The following is a 6,804-nucleotide window of genomic DNA, read 5'->3' on the forward strand; positions in this document are numbered from 1 at the left end:
AAAGGATAGAGCGCCCCAAGTGCCTTGCTTGGGGCAATCAATATTGATGATTTGTCGTCCCTACCTATATTTTCTGAAGGGCAATTTTGGGAGGCCCAGTCTATGGAGACCCCTAACATGGGAACGTCTCACGAAAGGGATGACTTATTCCACGGCTGCTTCACGGGGGTCAATGTTATCTCGGAACTAGATGCATCGATCATTAGATTTCAGCCCCCGTTATTAGGTTTACATTTGCTTTTATTTCCTTTTATCTGATTTCCTTCCTTTCTCCATAGGTTGTGACGCTTCATCGGTAAGCATTTTCCAAATCTCAAGTTGAGCTGAACCGGTGTGAGGCCGATATCAAAAGGCTCACGAAGGAGAGAGACGCCCTCAAACTCCTCTATGTGCAAAAAGAAGAGGAGGTAAGGGACCTCCGAGCTGAATTGGCAACTGCTCATAAAGAGAAGACTGATCTCATCGAGCAGGTAATGAAAATTTTGGGAGCTTGATATATCAATTTGATAGTAGCGACTAATACTTAGATCCTGCAGGTTTAGAAGAAGACCGAAAAGATTGAGCAGCTTCACGAGGAGGCTGAGATGAAAGAGGCAGAGTCTTAGGGGTGAAAGCAGAACATGGACTGCCTCGCCTCGGAGAAAGTTACCACTCGAGCCCAGCTATCTTCAGCTGAGCGTCAACTCCAAATCATGAAACAAGAGAGCTTGGCCCGAGCCAAGAAAATTGAAGAGCTCGAGACTCGGTTGGCCACTGAGCTTGCAAAGGCTGCATCTATAGCGGAAAGAGTAAAGGCCGACGCGGAGGCGGTTGTGGCTGTCTACCGAGCCGATGCTAAAGCGGCTAACGCTCGAAAAAAGGAAATTTATGATACTACTTAGGTTCGATTATCCTGCGTTACCGAGCATGCTAAGTGTCAGTCTCGGAGAGAGACTCTCGAAGAGATTCAGACTCGTGGCTTTGACCTCATGGTAGATATCGAGAATGCAAAAGTGCTAGAGGCCGAAGCCAAAGCTTTTCTCTCTGATGATGATGACCCAGGGAGTGCGGGCGGATCCGAGAGCGGAGAAGATAAAGATGAAGCTCCCGAGGAAGATTAGGCACTTAGAATTTTTTTTCTCCCCTTTTTTTTGGATTTTGATGTAAGACCCTGAGTGGTCTTTGTAAATACTTTTGCATATATGAAAGATCCTTTTTCTTTCCGATTTGTCTATGATTTCTTTTTCGTGAAAACTTTGTTTTGCTTTCGCCTTATGATAATTCTGATATACTTTAGGTCTTGTGAGAAATTTGACTCACTTTTTGTCTTGTGAATTTTTTTTGAAATTGGATTACCATAGTTTCTATAGTCGGGTGAGTACTTGCTCGAACTCGGAGTAGAAAAATCCCTTAGGTTTTGATTTAATTAAGGGCGGGTCCACGAGCTTGACAATGTAATGGGACTTAGGCTCTTGAATCGGACCGATATGGCTTCAAAATAGTGGCTTTTTTCCTTTTTCGGCTTAAAAGTTTAATCATATAAAAATTTGTTATGCCTTAGCATGAGATAAATCTGTACCCATTAGGATTCAGTGTTGTCAAAAAAAATTTATTACGCCTTAACATAAGTTTGTTCAATTTGGTACCTTTTAAGGTTTTCAAGGGTCGATGTTATCGAAACCCTATGTAAATTTGCCGAGGGTAGCCCTTTTTTAACCGATTTTATGAAAATATTTGAAGACCTGTTTGATTACGGAATTCGTACATCTCCGAACTATGTTAGTTTGGTCATAGCCTTTAACTTGATATTTGCCCATCGGGCTTGTCTCACGATTATACTTCAAACTTGTTCGAAGTATCGGTCCCCGAGTGGGGTGGCCATGGCCCATAAAATCGAGGATTGCCTTTTTAAGGTAAGATTTCAAAGTTTAACAATTTGAGCGTGTCAATTTTCGAACGACATTCCCCAAGTACGGGGTTAATTGCTCGAGCTTTAGTTGTGATTGGCTCTTGAGCCAGTTTCTGTAAAATATCGTAAGTACAAAATTGTAAAGTAGAAATTTCACTAAGGCATGGAACATCTGGCAAGGAAAAAGTACTTCTTTAAATAGATCATTCATGCGTACATGTTTTATCATTAGGGCTTGGGAAATCTACATAGGTACGGTTCATTTGACTGTTTGGCCATTTACAAACTTTTCCTATCGAGACCCTATTGACATGAAACATCTTCCTTGAAAACATAACATCAGAGGGTAATGCCCCCCAGTATTCGAGGTTGATTGTAAAGAAGCCTCGGATACTATTGAATTGTCCCCAGGTAGCACATATAATTGTTTCCTTGTTAAAAACCTTGCCGGAAAAACCCATTTGGGACAAAAACCGATCTAAGGGAAAAAGAGTGCAACACGTGCATTAAAACTTGAAGTCTTTGTGTTGTAGAATTTCCCGTTGTCTTCGATCGAACACCTGTAATAAGTTAGTATAAAATATAAATGAAAAGGGAGGAGAGTCATACCTTAGCAATAGTATCGTTTGAGGAGTGATATGTTCCAATTATTTGCCAGTTGTTCGCCATTCATCGTGCCAAGCTTTTAAGATCCCTTTCTGAGGAAACCGAGGACCTAATATGGTCCTTCCCAATTTGGGCCGAGTTTTTCGTCATTTGGTCTCAAGTGTTGAGAGTGAATTTTCTTAGAACTAAGTCCCCTATGTTGAAGTGTCTAAGATTAGCTCCTCGATTATAGTATCTTTCGATTCATTGTTTCTGGGTGGCCATTCGAACGAGGGCGGCTTCCCATTTTTCACTTAACAATTCGAGGCTTGTGTTCATAGCCTCGTGATTTAATTCTTCCGTTGTATATCGAAGTATGACGCTTGGTTCCCCGACTTTGACTGGTATCAAAGCTTCGGTGGTGTACACCAAGGAGAACGGTGTTGCCCCCGTACTAGATTTTGTCGTTGTCCGATATGCCCAAAGCACTTCGGGCAAAATTTCTCTTTATTTCCCCTTAGGGTCGTTCAACCCTTTCTTTAGGTTTTAAATGATGGTTTTGTTCGTTGATTCGGCATGTCCATTCCCACTAGGATGATACGGTGTCAATAATATCATTTTTATTTTGTGCTCTTCAAGGAACTTCGTTATTTTGCTGCCGATAAATTATTTTCCATTGACGCACACTATCTCGATGGGTATCCCAAATCGGCATACGATGTGATCCCAGAAGAAGTCTATAACTTCTTTCTCTCTAACCTTTTCGAAAGCCTGTGCTTCAACCCATTTAGAGAAATAGTTAGTCATAAATAAAATGAAATTAGCTTTACCTGGGGCTGATGGCAGAGGACCAACGATGTCCATCCCCCATTTTATGAATGGCCACGGGGATAGGACTAATTATTAGTTTATATGAGTCCACTAAACTATAGAGTACCTGGTCCTCTATGAGTTTCTACTGAGAATACTAATGAAGCAGTAAGTAAAAAAGACATAGAATGTTTACGTGGAAAAATCCCACTCAAGGAGACAAAAACCACGACCTACACTTGTAGGCTTTCAATTTCACTAACTTGTAATCACACTATTACAAGCTACTTTGTAATGACTCTATTACAAAGACTTCAACACAGCTAACTTGTGATACTCTTACCACAAGCCACTTTGGCACTCTCTAGTTACAAAGACTTTAACTTATGACTAACTCTAGTCACAACACAAACTTAAAAGGTTTGTGATTTTTGGTTTCCTAAAACACAACTTTGTCGCGCCCCCTTTTTTCTTGCGAAAATTGGGTTTGTGACATTTGGGAGGATAACTCATTCCCTTTCGGGAATTGGGTTTGAATTGAAGAGTCGCCACCTAATGATTAAAGTGCATTAGGACACTAGGAGGGGTTTGTTTTGAGTAACCAGAGACTAGGTAAGGGCTTGAAATTATCCCAATGGGAAGGTGTTAGGCACCCCTCAGGATCCACTAGTGTGGTTCCCCGCCAAACTATTGTTGTGACTTAAGTGCAAATAACACATAGGCAAATAAAGGCTTCAAATAAGAGGGGATTTTCACGTAATGGTTAAAAATGAACAAAAGTAAGAAAAAGGAACTAAAAGATTTGATTTTCTTGAAAGAAATGGTTAAAAGAAAAGACTTAAAAAGAAACAAAGAAAACAGAGGAAAGGGGGGGTCCTAGGTTTATTAATAATATGGATCACCCCACACAACATCCGGTAATCACTCCTCAGTGAGGGGTTACACGTGACGTTATTGCGTGGTCATCATATCCATATCTACCCTTCTCACCCCGTTAAGGTATTAAATCGGAGATCGGTCTCGTTTACTTATTACCTGCTATTACCCGCCCCAATCCTATCAGCCCCGGAGGTACTTGGGACTACTATTCCTAAAAGGGAGGAGAAGTCGGGTTTATTTGTGGTTTCAAAGGTAAAAATACTAAGGCGATAAGCAAAAACATATATATAGCAAGTATGGGGAAGCACATAAACAAATAAGACTCAAACAGACCTCCTTGAATCAAAGAGAAGCATATAGTTTAGCATGTCTTACACGTACTGATTAGGGCCTGATTAAACTTAAAAGTTAGGGCAGATTGATTTATTGCATATTTCAGATAAGAAGCCCGAATCAGGCCTACCTGCTGGATGTAGTTAATAAAATCTGATTCAGTTCATAAACTGTCCTATGGCTTGCCTAAGTGATAGATGAAACCTATAGGCATGATATCTACTAATTTCAGAAAAAGAAGAGATATACTGATTTTAGAAAAGGTTGTCAGTTATTCAGGAAAGACAAGTTTTGACAAAAAATCATAAATTCTGCAGACATTAGACATTGTTGTTACTGGTTTTAGACTTATAAGCGAGTGAAACATTTCAGGCTTGGTTGATAGTTCCTATATGCATGCTTTCTATGCGCTGCTGATTTTAAAAAAAAACTTTTGGACATAATAAGAATGCAGAAACCCTATAGGCATGACATCTAATTGTAGTTGACTTTCAGAACCTATAGACATATTCTTTACATGCATATGAAAGTGCAGGGTCCCTATAGTCATGGTATCTAAATGAGAATGCTGAAGTTCCTATAGACGTGATAACTAAATGAGAATGCAGAAAATCTTATAGACATGGCGACTAAATGCAGAAATCTTATAGGCAGGGTAGCTATATGAAAAATGCAGAAATTTTATAGGCATGGTAGCTATATGAAAAAATGCAGAATCTTATAGGCAAGTTATTTACCCCTTTTTACATGCATGGTTACCCTTCCCTTTTCACTAACCATCCCCAAAAGTTATTACAAGTTATTATAGTCCAAATAAAATAAAGAAAAATACATCAGAAATTGAAAATTACAACCAAGGAGAGCCTGATTCAGACTTCCTGTCTGAAGTATGAAGTAAACCAACTCCAAAGATCATGTTTCAAAGCCTTTCTCCCACTTGGGTGTGTCAGAGTTCCCTAAAAGTTTCATAAGAACTCCGGATAGCGCTTGCACAAATGTATCACCATATTAAGCCAAAATGCAGTGCGGAAGGGCCGACCCTCAAGTGTCCAAGTTCAGAGGGAACTCAAGCTCCCATGGCAAGGCTCACAAGAGGGGGGCAGAACTTAGGAACTAAGAGAGAGTGTAAGTGTAGAATTCTGAAAGGGGGAAAGGGAAAAGGAAACATCACACATGGGGATATAGGGAATGGGGAGTTGCAAGAGGTAAAAAGCAGGCTAGTAGACATAACCCAACAATGGGAGATGCTGGCACACCCATAAGCCTACTGGAACACATTGTTTAGAGGTTAGGATCCCCTAAGGGATCAAGTTCAATCCACAGACAATAACTTGTATATTGTCATGTCTTAAATTGTAACTCAAAGCACATAAAGGGAAATAGGGAATAAGGATTCATACCATAAACAAACAAAAGGGAATCAACATGCTAGTTTAAGTATTTAACTCTGCAGAAGTAGTAAAGTAGGCATAGATGCGGAAAGCTGTAAGTAAACACATTGTGGGGATGCTGAAATTTGAAATTAGGACATACCAATTTCAAAGAAACAAGTAGAGGAAAATGCAATAGTCTGGTAAAAACTTCAGTGCAGACAAGAAGAGAGAGTTCTATTATGTGAGTAAGAGTTCAGAGAGATTGTGAATTGTGTCGTCTGCCGTGTTTGTGAAAAGAGTCGTGCCCTTTATAGTGTAAAAACCAAGTAAAAATAAGGTAAGAAATAATGGAAGAGCTGATTGTCAATCAATTACACAAGACTCCCTTTAGTTAAAGCATTCATATTCAAACGGGTATAAACCAATTAAGGAAAGAAATTAATCAAACACTTTGGGAAAAGTAGGCAATTAAGGGTGAGTACATAAAAGTTATTTAAGGACAGGGTTTTTGAAATACACGGTTTGTGAAAATAAGGTAAGCAAATCAATTAACAAACAGCAAATCAAAAGAGTCTGAGATTTTGCATGAATGAACCGAGTTAGAAGATGGGAAAGGTTTTTAACTTAAGAGAAATCAGCAAACAATGGAAAGGGAATCAATTAGACCCATATTCAGAGGGAAGTAGGAACTAATCACAAATTCAAAAGCTACTTTAAAGGGAAGTCTATCATATATAAGGAGCATACGAACATGTTAAGCATGAAGGAAGATTGTAGTGTCAATGTAAAGTCAGTAGAAAATCCAGTATAGAAAAGTTTAGCAAAAGGTCAGAGTCATATGAAAGCAAGGAATGGGTCTGAAAGAGTTAGAGGTTTTGAAATAAACCCTAAGTTTAATCAAATCACATAATCAGCTTGGCGGAACCCCCAAATTCT

This window comes from Nicotiana sylvestris, chromosome 6 (assembly GCF_000393655.2).
Source record: "Nicotiana sylvestris chromosome 6, ASM39365v2, whole genome shotgun sequence".
NCBI lineage: Eukaryota > Viridiplantae > Streptophyta > Magnoliopsida > Solanales > Solanaceae > Nicotiana > Nicotiana sylvestris.